This window comes from Cnephaeus nilssonii, assembly GCF_951640355.1.
Source record: "Cnephaeus nilssonii genome assembly, chromosome: 3".
Classification (NCBI taxonomy): domain Eukaryota; kingdom Metazoa; phylum Chordata; class Mammalia; order Chiroptera; family Vespertilionidae; genus Cnephaeus; species Cnephaeus nilssonii.
Genome location: NC_137074.1, coordinates 1,007,235 through 1,021,649, shown reverse-complemented (window position 1 = coordinate 1,021,649; position 14,415 = coordinate 1,007,235).

Here is a 14,415-nt window from a genome sequence, read left to right as displayed (position 1 = left end):
AAATGACAGAGAAGCTACAAGTGACTTCATAGAGAGAGAATTGTTAAGAGAACCACCTAGGAGACGTGGGTACAGTCTGGAAGTGTATAACCCTCCAAGGCCGGCCCACGGCGCGCCTCCGACTCGGTGGTGAGAAGCTGAGCGCAGTTCCTCTCAGACCAGGGTGCCCACTCCCTCTTCTGTTCAGCAGAGCGTGGGAAGTCCTCGCCACAGCCATCGGACAGGAAAGAGGAAAGGCCGCTTTCCAAGTAGGAAAGGAGGAGTTAGAACTCTCACTGTTTGCAGATGACAAGACACCGTGTTCTGCGGGGGCCTGATGCGGCGGGGGCCAGACATGGCGGGGATCTCCCTTTTTTGCATCCCGCGCAGAAAGAGAGATGAACGAACCGGTTCTAAGTGGAGGCAGCCAGGGATTGAGAAATATTAGAAATAAAGAGAGGAGAGATAGATTTGAAAGCTGGGGCTGGGTGGATCTTTCTGTGCCTGGCTGAGGCCACAGAACAGATCCAGACTGCAAAGCTGAGGCTTTATTTATCATCAGGGACAAACAAGGCAATTTACAATGTTCTTGTAAGTTTCACTTGTTTTGGCAGCACTTGCTGCCCCTCCCACAGCCCACTAGCTACCCAGGAAGGATCTAGGGATCAGTTATAGGATCAGGCTTAATTATGCTGGGAGGGTTCTGCCTTCCAAACGAACTTGTTTGTGACCCTGCCACAGGTCAGTCAGAGGCTTAACCCTATAACTGCTTCCTACAGTGTTCAGAAAACTCTAGAGACTCCAAAAGGTTATCAGAGCTAATAGATGAAGTCAGTCCATTTGCAGGATACGGAATCCATCTACGGGGTGGGCAAAAGTAGGCTTATAGTTGCTTGTATGGAAATAATGCAAATAAGTAGCAGTAATAAGTATTAATTACTTGCATGCTCACCACGGTAACCCTCTTTTGCCCACTCGAAGCCTGTAGCATTCGGGTCCACCAGTAACGGGCTCTCAGAAGGAGGAGGTCAGAAACCACCTCAGTTACAATTGCGTCATAAACCGTCCACCGGGTAGGAACGCATTTAACCGAAGGGGAGACCGAGGCCTGCGGTCAGAACTGCAAGACACTGAAGAGAAACTGAGGGGGACACAGATAAAGGGGAGCTGTCCTAGCTCATGGATGGGAAGGGAATGCTGTTAACGTATCTTCCTACCTGAGCGAGGCACAGAGAAGAGGGCATTGTTCTCAGAATGAGAGCAGCGAACCCTAGAATCCTGTGGAACTACGACAGCCCTCAGACAGCCAGAGGAATCTGGAGAAGAACCGAGTGGGAGGCCTGGACACAGCGTGGTACCGGCGTGGACACAGATCTGTAGGTCAGCGGATGGGACTGAGCAGAACGAACTCCTCACCTCCGTGGCCAGCTAATTGGTGGCAAAGGAGGCAGGATGTACTAGAGATAGTCTCTGTCCAGTACGTGCTGGGTAGCGACAGGCACACACAGTGCGATGGGACCCTCTCTCACGCGAACATGAACGGTCACGGAGCAGGCTGAAGGTTTACATGGGAAGCTGGAGCCATCAGCTCCTGGAGAAATTGGGGTCCCCGGGGCGGGGACGGCACAGACCTGGGCTTCGGTCCCGCCCCGACCCGCTCTGTGGCTTCGGGCCGGTCACCTGACCGCCCGTGGGCTCCTCTGTCTCGGAGGGGTGAGTAGCACCCGCCTCGGGGGTGTTGGCAGCGGCAAATGCTCGTGAGAAAGTGCAGCATCGTGCCCGGCGGACAGCGCTGTGAGTGCGTGGCCCGGTGGCCTGCCTCCCCGGCACTGCCCGAGAACGTGGACGGAAGCCCTGGGCGGAGCGCGGGCTCGATATACTTGGGCTCTTTGCTGATTAACCCGGCCGAGGGTGAACTCCGAGCATCCCTCCCACCGTCCCCTTCGAGTTCCCGTTTTCCTGTGTCCCAGGATCAAACCCGCCACCAGCGAGTGTTCGCTGCCGTCCAGCCGGGGAGTGTCGGGCCTGGGAGAGCGCGGGTGGACGTGGAGGCCTGGTCCCGGCCCCGAGCCTCAGCTGGTCTCCGCCTGAGCAGTGGGACTGGGGTGCCTGGAGGTAAGCGGGTGTGTGTGGTCACCTCCACGTTACGGATGCGCAAACCGAGGAGGGCGAGCTGCCCACGGTCACACCCGAGGACAGCCGCCTGGAGCCCACACCCTGCGGACCGCGTTGGGGCGCCCAGGGGTCCTGACGCCTCATCGTGTGAGTGCCCGCGTCATCTTCTCCAATTCCCCTCCAGAGTCCTCACCGGACGCTCACGACAGGAGTTCCCGTGCTGATCGGGATGCTCGGCCGTCGTAGCCCGCTCCTCGTCACACTGTTTGGGGCTTTTTCTGCAAAAGCGCCGACCCCTCAGTTCATTCGCTGTTTTAGTGACGTGGCCGCAGTGTCCGGGCGCCGTCCCGCCTTGGCGCTGTGCGCTGTCCTTCAGCACCGTTTGCGGGAGAAGAAATGCGGTGTTTTGTGTGGTTTCCTTCCCTTGCGTCCCTCGTGCGGGGTGTGAAACGTAGAAACGTGGGTCCTCGTTTTGCGGAGCCGTCACTGCGTTCACGCCGCCGCGTCGGGCGCCCCGACAGAGCAGGCTGAGCCCCGAGTGGTGGCGGCCACCGGCGTGGCGGGAACGGGTCGCAGGTGGTGCAGGATGGACGTGCAAGCGGTGCTCCTCGCAAACGGACGGAGAGACGGGGGCTGTGGCCGGAGGACGGGGCTGAGATCCTGGCCGGTAACGGTTTCGGTTTGGTACGTGCATTGCTTGGATCCAGAGAAGCTTCGTAGTCGTGTTATTGCCAAGACCCCATTCGGATAGTTATTTATTTACAAAGGGCTTTTCAAACCTTAGGGAACAGCTGTGCTGGAAGTTTCTTTTGAGAGGACTTGGCTGCTCTGATGGACCCAGACCCAGAAACAGGGCTCCCTAGCCTGTTAGCAAGTGTGCTTAGTAGTTTTATGGTGGGGCATGCTCGATGATTTCCTATCAGTTGGAACCCTTGCTCTCCTTTACTTAACCCGGCGTACCTGCCAGGCCTTCACTGAGAGGCGGCGTCGTGTGGCCGGGTCACACAGTCATTTGTGATGTGAGGACCAAGGCCCAGAGAGGTTAAGTCATCTGCCCAAGGTCACACAGCTAGCGCGTGTTGGAGCCTTAGGTTTTCTGGAATCCCAGAATAAGATCTTTAAGAAAAACCCTGGCCCGGCTGGTGTGGCTCCGTGGTTGAGCATCGACCTGTGAACCAAGGGGTTGCAGGTTCAGTTCCCGGTCAGGGCACAGGCCCGGGTTACAGGCTCCATCCCCCGTAGGAGGCAGCCAATCACGTTTCTCTCAACAATGTTTCTCTCCCTCCCTCCCTCTGCCCCCGTCTCTCTCAAATCAATAAAAACATATTAAAAAATAAATTTAGAAAGGTTAAAAAAAAGAAAAACCCCAGAAACTGTTTTCTAATTTAAGCAGAAATGTCCAGCTGGATAATCTGCCAGCTCTCCGTCCGTTCCAGGCACAGTGTTTGAGAGCCAGCCCGGTGGAGAGTTTTCAGATGAGGGTTTCTTCCCAGGAGGGTGGACGACAGGAGGGGCGGACGGGAGGGGGGACGGGAGGCAGCTGGGGGGGAACCCGGCAGCTTCTCCTGCATCCGGGCGCCTGCAGGCCCGCGGCCGCGCTGAGGCCGTGTGCTTTTGGGGGGACGGAGGCGAGCCCCATCAGTCACTGATGTTGGGAGGCCGGGGTCCCCCTCGATGTACTGTCACCGTGTGGCGCAGGCGTCCCTCACCTGGGGCCGAGGTGGCCGGAGCCTGCGGAGTGTTTACCTGTGGGAGTTGGTGGGCGACGCGGATCTAGAATTCAGCGTCCGAGTCCAGGACCGGCTCTGTCTCCGGCCACAGCCCACGGTGCAGGACGTGTCTGTGTCCGTGTGCAGGCACCCCCGCGGGCCCGGCCTGCCGCTGCGGCTGCCGCTGGAGGGAGCGGCTTCCAGAAACCCGAGCGCGACTGGATTTCCCCTCGGATCACCCACCGAGCAAGGCCTTACCCCGGGACCCCTCATCCCCGAAGCAGTGGGTCCTCGCCAGCCACGGCCCCTGCGTGTTTAATACCGCAGTCTCTTTAAGAAGAGAAAGTTCATGAATGAAAATGTGGAAATCAAAAGAAAGGAGCAAAAGCCTCATCCATAGACACATGCTGCTCGAACAGCTACTGGAGTTTCTGTGTTGGGTTGCGGGGTGTGTGTGTGTGTGTGTGTGTGTGTGTGTGACATCACAGCGGCTGCCGCCGTTTGAAGCCACAGCTCAGTGGCGTTAGGCACACGCACGGAGCACATTCCCATTGTTGCCAACCAGCCCCCCACGGTCTCCGGAACTTTCTCATCTTCCCACACTCACTGAACGCCACTGGCCATCGGCCCCCCTCGCCCTGGCCGCCCCCTCCCACTTCCTGCCTGTGAGTCCAGCGCGGCTGGGGATTTGTGCCGGGGAGTCCAGCGTGTTTGTCATCCCTGCGGCAGCCGGGTCAGGACTCCTTCCTGGTTGAGTAGCATCCCTTTGTCCGCGTGTGCATCTTGTCTGTCTGTTCACCCTCGGTGGACACGGGGGTGGTTGGCGTATCTTGGCTACTGTGCGTGACGCTGCTGTCCTCACGGGCGTGCCAATGTCTGGGCCCCTGGTTCCGTCTTTTTTGCGACGTGCCCTGAAGTGGAATTGCTGGATCCTATCATAATTCTGTGTTCATTTTCTTAAAATATTTCTATTTAAAAACAATTTTTTAAAATTGATTTTTAGAGAGGAAGGGAGAGGGAGAGAGAGATAGAAACATCCATGGTGAGAGAGAATCATGGATCGGCTGCCTCCTGCACGCCCACACCGGGGATGGAGCCTGCAGCCCGGGCCTGTGCCCTGACCGGGAATCGAACCACCAACCCTTTGGCGCCAGCCGACTGAGCCACCGGCCGGGCTCTGTGTCCAACCTTTAAAGCAGCTGCCTGCTGCGTCCACGGTGGCTGCGCATTTCCCATCCCCAGCAGCGCGCGGGGTCCGGTTTCTGCCCGTCGTCCCTGTGGCTGGTGGATCCCTGCGTTTCGGCAGCAGCCGTCCTCACGGGGTGCGGTGCCAGCCCGCTGACCTGGGTTTCCCCGATGACCCTGGCGTTGGGCGTCTTCTCGGGCTGTGGTTAGTGTTTTACGGACGGGCATGGCCTCCCCGTGCCTGGCATCTCTCTCTCCTTCTCATGCGTGTGGTCATGGTCTGCACATGCCGTCTGGTCCGTGTTTCCTACTAGCCCTCACCGTGGGAAGGCGTGTTTCCATCGTCGGACGGTGACGTGTGTGATGTTCCCACCAGGCGGAGTGCCTCTGGGAAGCCCGGGGGGTTCAGCCGCCCTCTGCGGGCGGTGCCAGGTGGTGCCAGGCGGTGCCAGGCGGTGTGTGGGCGCAGACCCTCCTGACGCAAGGGCAGGACCTGGCGTGGCCACCTTGTTGCCGAGAGGAGCCTTAGGGCCAGGGCACCTTTGATGCCCCGAGGGGAGGCCGCCCCCTGGCGGAGGGCTGTGTGACGGGGACCTTCCGGGGGCGGGTTAATCGCAGCGCCGCCCTGGCTGCTGGGAAAGCGGTGTTTGTGGGGGCACACCTGCTCCCCCAAGGCCGGCTTTACATTTCCTTTCTCCTCCCGGAACCCAGAGCACGTTTTCATAGAAACAACGTTACCGGGGAGACCGTTTCCCAGGTTACCCCAGCGGCTGGGAGCCCACGTGTCGGTGCACCGAGCCCGTGGGCGGGTTGGGGAGACCAGATGGACGAGCTTGCACCTGGCCGTGCCGGTCCCCGGCCTGTGGACGTGCCGCCGCCTCGCCTCGGCCACCCCAGGCCGCGTGTCCTCCACACCGTGGGGACGAGACCCGAGCGAGCACGTGGCTGAGAAAAGAAGTGTCGTCGTCGCGGTCTATTAACTTCTGAAGCCACAGACTCGGTGCCTAAAATAACTGGGTTCATTCCCTCCCCTTCGGCAGCAAAGTCCAAACTCAGCGCCTGCTCCAAACCTCCAAACCATGGTTGTCCACAGGCGCCCCCCCCCCCCCAGGCTCGGGGAGAGGGAGCCTCCCTCTTCCGGCCCATCTGTCCCGGCTCCCACCCGGTTCCCGGCTCCCACCCGGCTCCCACCAGAGGACAAGGCCCACTCCTATGTCCCACCAGCCGGCTCCCCACACCCCCCGCAGGGCTTAGACCTGCCGGGCTGGGCAGGGGCAGGGCAGGGGCAGGGGCAGGGCAGGGGCCGGGGAGGGGCAGGGCAGGGGCCGGGGAGGGGCCGGGGAGGGGCAGGGCAGGGTCAGGGGCAGGGGCCGGGGAGGGGCAGGGGCAGGGGCCGGGGCAGGGGCAGGGGCAGGGGCCGGGGCAGGGGCAGGGGCAGGGCAGGGGCAGGGCAGGGGCAGGGGCAGGGCAGGGGCAGGGCAGGGGCAGGGCAGGGGCCGGGGAGGGGCAGGGGCAGGGGCCGGGGAGGGGCAGGGCAGGGGCCGGGGAGGGGCAGGGGCAGGGGCAGGGGCAGGGGCAGGGCAGGGGCAGGGCAGGGGCAGGGGCAGGGGCAGGGCAGGGGCAGGGGCAGGGGCAGGGCAGGGGCAGGGGCAGGGCAGGGGCAGGGCAGGGGCAGGGGCAGGGCAGGGGCAGGGCAGGGCAGGGGCCGGGGAGGGGCCGGGGAGGGGCCGGGGCTGGGGCCGGGGCTGGGTGACCCTGAAGCCGGTGAGCTTTACTTTCTCTCCACCCGGGGAGCTGAGTGGGCAGCGGCTCCTGGCTGAGGAGTGAGGCCTGGAGCGGCAGCCCCCCCGTCCGCCGGGTGACGGGCCCGTTCGGTTGGGAACAGCTGTTGCTTCTCCAGTCCCGGGTTTGGTCACAGTTTGGAGCAGACGTCACCCAGGCACCGAGTCTGTGCCGTTTCAGCTCTTGGATCACCAGGTGGAGAGACTTGGGTGGACGGGGTAAGGGCGGGGCAGAAGTTTTGGGGATACAAAGGTCTCCCCAGAAATGCCCGGGTCGCAGTCCTTGGGCCTGTGCGGACGGTACCGGCAGGCGGGTCTGGGTGCTGTAGAGAGAGGACAGCGAGACTCCGGCTCAGGAGGCCCCTTAAAGCAAACTCCGGTCCACGTTCCAGTGGGTTCTCAGGAGCCGGCCTCGGCGGGACCCCCTGCGGTGGGACCCCCTGCGGCGGGACCCCCTGCTGTGGGACGTGGGTGGAGGGACCCCCTGCTGTGGGACACGGGTGGAGGGACCCCCTGCTGCGGGATGCGGGTGGAGGGACCCCCTGCTGCGGGACGCGGGTGGAGGGACCCCCTGCTGCGGGACGCGGGTGGAGGGACCCCCTGCTGCGGGATGCGGGAGGAGGGGCTGGCCTGAGAGCGTGGGTGGCCCGCTGGGGGCTGCGTTGTGGTGATGGCCGTGACCTAGACTTACCGCGGTGAATCTGTGGTGCACACCTGAGGCTAACGTAATGCTGTGTTGTTGTATCTCAATAAAAACTAGGTTAACTTGAGCCCGGACAGTGTGTCTCAGTGGGTGAGCGTCAGCCCATGAACCAGGAGGTCATGGTTTGATTCCCAGTCAGGGCACAGGCCCGGGTCTCAGGCTCCGTCCCCAGTAGGGGGCGTGCAGGAGGCAGCCAGTCAGTGATTCTCATCGTTGTTTCTCTCTCTCCCTCTCCCTTCTTCTCTGAATCAATAAAAATGTATTAAAAAAGTAACTAACTTGAAAGAGTGTGCATGTTGCAAGAAACTCCGTTAGCCTGAGACTCAGGGAGTCTTGGCAATGAGCCTGGGCACCTCATGGTGAGAAAACGGACCGAGGTCCGAGGGTGAGGAAACGGACCGAGGTCCGAGGGTGAGAAAGCGGACCGAGGTCCGAGGGTGAGAAAACGGACCGAGGTCCGAGGGTGAGAAAACGGACTGAGGTCCGAGGGTGAGAAAACGGACCGAGGTCCGAGGGTGAGAAAACGGACTGAGGTCCGAGGGTGAGAAAACGGACCGAGGTCCGAGGGTGAGAAAACGGACCGAGGTCCGCCGCAGCAGCGCGGGCTGGGAGGGGAGGCCGAGCCCCGTGGCCGGGCTTGCACCGGCTGCCCAGGCTTGTCAGGGCCTCAGTTTCCCCCTCTGTAAAACGGGCGTTGCGAGCCCCTGTGTGAATCTTCCTAGAAGGGGACCCTTGGACTGAGGCGCTTTGTACGTGGCTAGGGGCCGTCTGGGTGTCTGACTGCTCCCGTGGGGCCTAGGCTGTGGCTTCCCGGTGTCCTCACAGCGCCATGGCGGGCGCCTTAACACGCACGCGCCTTCTCTCAGTTCTGGGGCGGAAGTCCGCGGCCCAGGTGGGTGGCCGTGCCCCTCTGCGGGTCCCGGGGAGAATCGGTCGGTCACGTTCCTCTCGGGGTCAGGGGGTCAGGGTTGCCGCCTCCGTGGTGCCTTGGCTTGTGGGTGCATCCCTCAGCTCTCTGCTTCTGTCTTTCTTTTTAAAAATATTTTTATTGATGTCAGAGAGGGAGGGAGAGGGAGGGAGAGGGAGGGAGAGATAGAAACCTCAATGAGGAGAGAGAACCATCGATCGGCTGCCTCCTGCACGCCCCACACTGGGGATGGAGCCCGCAACCCAGGCCTGTGCCCTGACCGGGAATCGGACCGTGACCTCCCGCTTCCTGGGTCGACGCTCAGCCACGGAGCCACGCTGGCCGGACTCTGCTTCTGCTGAGGACACTAGTCCTGCTGGGTGGGCCCATTAACTGATTACGCCCGCGGGGCCCCTGGTACAATGTGAGCAGTTCCCACAGAAGCCCTGCTGCGGCCGGACGTGGTCCCGCGTGGCGCCGCCGTGACCCTCAGGCACGTGGGATGTGGCTGCGTTTGGAGCTGAGCCTGTGAGGAGGCGAATAAGTAAGACGAGGCCCCTAGGCCGGACCCCAACCCAGCCTGACGGGTGTCCGTGTGGAAAGAGGGAACGTGGACGTGCAGAGGGGCCGGGCTCCTGCCCGGAGCAGAGGCCTGTGCGGACAGGAGAGAGGCCGGGGAGGACCCAGACCGGGACCGGGCCTTGGGCTCGGGGAAGTCAGGGTCAGGGACTCAGCCGCCCAGCGGACTCCGGTCACATCCCCGGGGCAGGTTAGGGCTTCAGTCCCAGGTCTGGACCACAGCCAGGATGGCGGCCACCTTTCCCCTTCGGAGGCCCTTTGATGGCCAGCTCCACAGGGTGCTGGTTCTGGGTCCCGTTACCCAGGGAAAGCGGTTACCCAGCGAGGGGCTGCAGGGTGTGGGCAGCTCACCGGCGGGCTTGGCGGGCACCTGCGGACTCGCCGTCAATCCAGCAAAGTGCCCGCTGCGCCCCAGGGAACCGCCTCCGACGTCATCCTTTGAAATAAGGACTCTCACTGGGCCTGGGGGCGGGGGCGGGATGGGGTGCGCCCCCTGCTCGCCCCGCCCCGTCGCTCTTGTCCTCGCCTCATCCTCCTGGCCCCTCCCGCCGCCCTGGCCCCGCCCATCCGCTGGCCCCTCCCTCTTCCTGACCCCGCCCCACCCTCATGGCCCCTCCCTCTCCCTGGCCCCGCCCCATCAACCTGGCCCCGCCCCATCCGCCTGGCCCCGCCTCCCCTCCCGCCCTCCCCGCTCCCCGCAGTCTGGGTCCAGGGTGGGGGGGCTGTGGGGGAGGGGGGCTGGCAGTGGAGCTGGAGACGCTGGTTATTCTCGCTCCTGCCCGCGTGGGTGCTGTGTTGACAGCGGCGGGGGCGGCGCCGGGACGCGGGGGGCACAGTGCCGGCAGGTGACCGGGCGCGCACGTGGCCCGGGCTGGGCAGCCTCGGGGACCTGGGTTTGCTGCCTGTGCGGTCCCGTTCCGCCCTCCGTGTCCCGCGGGTGCAGGCGGCTCCCTCGCGGCCCCCCGCCACGTGCTCGGCTTTGTGGAGCTGAACCCCGTAATCGCACCATCGTCCTGGCGCACAAAACACACCCCCCAGGACCGCACACCGCGGGTCTCCCCAGAGGGATGTGCTCATTGTGGAGGTGTGTGTGTGGGGGGCTCCTAGCGTTTAGCCAGCTGCTAAGCCCCTGCCATGTGTCCACCCCAAATGCAGTGTCCTCATTGCCCCGTAGGGCAGTCTGGGCTGCTCCTGCCCCCACCCCCACCCTGGGGTGGGTACAGAAACCAGACACCTGCTCACCCACCCCAGGTCCACAGCTGGATGGGAGGGTGGCTGGAAGCTGTCCCCTCCCCCCAGGAAAGGTGCACACGGATTGCAGTCCCGGGGTCGGGGTTCCCCTCACTCTACCCCGCTAGTTGCCTGGGGCTGCCCTAACAGCCCAACAAACGGGGGGTTAAGGCCCCAGGTCTTCTCTCTGGGCTCAGGAGGTAGAAGTCCGAATTCACCCAGTCCCTGCCCTGGGTCCCTCCCTGTCCCCAAATGCCCCTCCTCTTAGAGACACGGCCCCTGGGGCAGGGCCGCCGATGCAGGCGACCTCCTCCCACTGCCCTGGCCTCTGCAGACTGCTTCCCAACCGGCCTCAGTCCCGGGGAGCAGGTTAGGGCCTCAGCATATCTGGGGACTTATTTGGGGGGCGCAGATGAACCCCAAGCGCACCCCTCCCGCTTGGTTTCTGCCTGACACCCCATCCCGGGTGATGTCAGCAGCACTGTGTGAGCAGGTAGCGGCTCTCAGTCCCTCCCCTTTAAGTGTCTCTCCCCATCCCACCCCCCAATCCTTTAGCCAGCGCGCTCTGCTCGGTCCCGCCTCTGACCACACCGTCTCTGGACGTGGCTGTTTGTCTTTCCGGGGTGCACGCTCTCCTAAGACCCTGCATGGTGTGCGCCATGGAGACCTGAGTCCTTTGCCCATGACCTGGGTCCTGTCTGAGGGTCCCTCTGGACTGTGAACCCCGACAGGATAGGGGGCGGGGACTCCAGCTCACGATTGCTTGTGTCCCTGGTGCCTACCCCATGCCTAGCATGTAGCCTGTGCTTGTAAATATTAGTTGAATAAAAAGGAAAACTTGCCCGGCTGGCGTGGCTCAGTGGCTGAGCGTTGACCTGTGAACCAGGAGGTCAGGGTGTAATTCCCGTCAGGGCACATGCCTGGGTTGCAGGCTCGATCCCCAGTAGGGGGCGTGCAGGAGGCAGCCGATCCGTGATTCTCTCTCATCGTGGATGTTCCTTCTGCTCCCTTCCTCTCTGAAGTCAATATATTTTTTAATAAGTGAGTGCATGTATGTGCACGCGTGTGTGTGAGAATGAGCGCGGGCAGGTTTAGAGCGTGTGCTGTGGAGGAAGGAAGAGCCGGCTGTGGGGAGGAGAGGGCCGCCGCCTGCAGGGAAGCCACGTGGGCAGTGAGGGCCCAGCGCTCCCCCAGCGGCGGGCTCCTGAGCCAGTCCGTCCTTCCCCTTGGTGGTGTCAGCTTTTTAAAGGTCCTCACCTGAGGGTGTTGTCCTATTGGTGTTAGAGAGCGCGGGAGAGGGAAAGACGGAGGACGTCGAAGTGAGAGAGAGACATCCACTGGCTGCCTCCTGCACGCACCCCGACCAGGGCCCGGGCGGGGAGGAGCCTGCAATCTGGGCACGTGTCCTTGACCGGAATGGAACCCGGGACGCTTTGGCCTGCAGGCTGTCGCTCTACCCACTGAGCCAAACTGGCCAGGGCAGGTGCCACTTTTAAAGGAGCCGGGACAGGTGCTCTGGAGGACTCCCAGCTCAGGAGCCTGTGAGGGTGTTCAGCATCTAACAAGCTCACGCGGGTTCGCTGATGCTTCTTCCCACAATCCTCCACAGCACCACTCGGCGGGAGCCCCGGTGCCTGCTGGCTGCAGAGCGAGCCTGTGTGGAGCAGCCATCTTGGTCAGGGCCGCCTGTTATTGTAAGGGCAGCCATTAGTTTGGCTCTAGAAAAAGTCATTTCATCTTTTTCTTGATCTCACTTTGCTCCTTTTTTAAAAACATGTTTTTTTATTGATTTCAGAGAGAGGAAGGGAGAGAGAAGACACATCCGTGATGAGAGAGAATCATGGACCGGCTGCCTCCTGCACGCCCCACACTGGAGATGGAGCCCACAACCCGGGCCTGTGCCCTGACCGGGAATCGAACCCTGACCTCCTGGTTCACAGGTGGATGCTCAGCCACGGAGCCACGCCGGCCGGGCTCTGTGCTCGTTCTGAATGGCTAGGCCTCTGGTGTTAGAGCTTCCATGGCCCTTTCTCTGTCTGTGAACGTTCACGCTTCGTGGCCTCGCTGCTGAGATTCGTGCTGGTGACGGTGTCTCCGTTCACGGCCGAGCTGTGCGCACGGAGTTACACCCACGCTGCTCTGCGGGGCGGACTCGTGGTCCCCGTTTTACCGACAGGAAACAGGGCTACGTGTTTGACCTTGAGGTCCCCCAGCGGTCACGTGAGGGTTCAGCCTGCTTTGCTCCCAGCTGTTCACGGGCGGGGGGTCGGGGGGGGGGGCTCCAGCCCGGCCTGTGTTCTTAAAACCTCCTGGGCCCCGAGACCGAGGGGAAGCTGACGCGGCAGCATGGCGCCCAGAGCTGATGGAGGAGCGTGCAGGAGGGCGCTCTGAGTGGCGGCACGAAGACACAGGTGTGCTGGTTCCGGGCCAGGCTGCGATGGGTGGGGCGCTGGCTGAACCCTGACGGGGGAGAGGCCCTGCAGACCAGCCCCGGCAGGACAGGCGTGCCCTTGGACCGGGCAGTGGTGGGGCCCCAGGGAGGAGTGGGACGGTCTCCAGGGATGTTCCCGGAGCACCTGGGCTGGGGCCCAGGCCTGAGATCCAGCGGCCGGTCCTGGTCAGGCAGCGGTACCTCAGGGCCGGTCTTCCCCGCACCCGCCTCTGTCCCAGGCCCTGAGCGGCAGGAAGGCTGTCTTCCCATTTGGGAATGTCAGGAGTTCTAGGTGAGGGGAAGAGTCTGGAGAGTTAGGAGGCTGTGCTGTCACTCATGGCCCGTGGGCGGAGCTCAGGGCTGGCCGACAGCCAGGCCCCGCCTCCGGCTCTGCGCCCGCCCCCCATCTCACCTGCCTGCCTTCCTGATTGCCCCTAACCGCTTCTGCCTGCCAGCCTGATCGACGTCTAACTGCTCCTCTGCCAGCCTGACTGCCCCTAACTGCCCTCCCCTGCAGGCCTGGTCCCCCCCCCCCCCCAACTGCTCTCCTCTGCAGGCCTGGTCCCCCCCCAACTGCCCTCCCCTGCCAGCCTGGTTGCCCCCAATTGCCCTCCCCTGCAGGCCTGGTCCCCCCCCACTGCCCTCCCTTGCAGGCCTGGTCCCCCCCCAACTGCTCTCCCCTGCAGGCCTGGGTCCCCCCCAACTGCCCTCCTCTGCCAGCCTGGTCACCCCCAACTGCCGTCCCCTGCAGGCCTGGTCCCTCCCAACTGCCCTCCCCTGCTGGCCATCTTGTGTCCACATGGGGGCAGCCATCTTGTGTGTTGGAGTGATGATCAATTTGCATATTACTCTTTCGTTACACAGGATAGGGTGCCTCTCACCAACCTCCATTTCTGGAAAAAACAAAGGCAACTTTGAAAGTCCCCCACCCCCATGTCCTATAGATTCACGTGTCAGTTTAAAAGTCTAATTTTGGGGAGGACTTCAGCGTCTCTGACTCGCTCAGGCAGATGAGTTCACGTGTAAGATTTTGAACCCTGGCTTTCATGGCGCCTGCCGTGGCCACAGAGGATGTATCTGCTTAGCCTCACACGGAGGGAGCTACCAGGGAGGAGGTCGGGTTGGGGGACAGATGGCGTGGACGCGAAGTCACCTGCCCCCTCCCCTCTGCCTGGCGGGCCTGGCCCGGGGGTCTGGCTCCCCGTCCGTAAGGCCGGGCTCCTGCTGCGGAGCCTGGGAGGGCTCTGTCGCCAGGACGTCTTGGTGCCGGAAGCCGAAGGCCCAGCGGCAGGTCCCCGCCAGCGCGGGGTGCAGTGTCTCCCAGGCCGGTTCCGGTTCCGAGGCTGATGCCACAGCCCAGTGATGGCACCAGGAGGGCTCTTTCCTTTTCCTGCTCCGGTGTCTGGGTTTGGGTCCCGGGCTGGGGGCCGAGGTCCTGCTGCCCTGGCGTACCTTGCAGTCTGCGCCCTGGGGTCCCCCGCGGGCCCCACAGAGCGAGAGGCCGCCCGGAGCCGCTGCTCAGCCACCCACCGGCTAGCGCACGTGCCGAAGCGGTGACGCGTTTGGAAATAAGATTGCAATTAGAAGGGGCGTCCCGCAGCCTCCGCCTGGCGCTGCCTTAACACTGAGCCCGGAATGCAGCGGCTCCGACCACCGGGCAGGGCCTGGCAGGGCGCGCTCTCCGTTCCCACGCAGGCTCTTCTGCGGAGGCAGGCGTGGACTCGGGGCGGGCCCCGGGGGGGGGTCCCGGAGGGGGGGGTCCCGGAGGGGGGGGCCTGCGGCAGCACTTGCCGGGG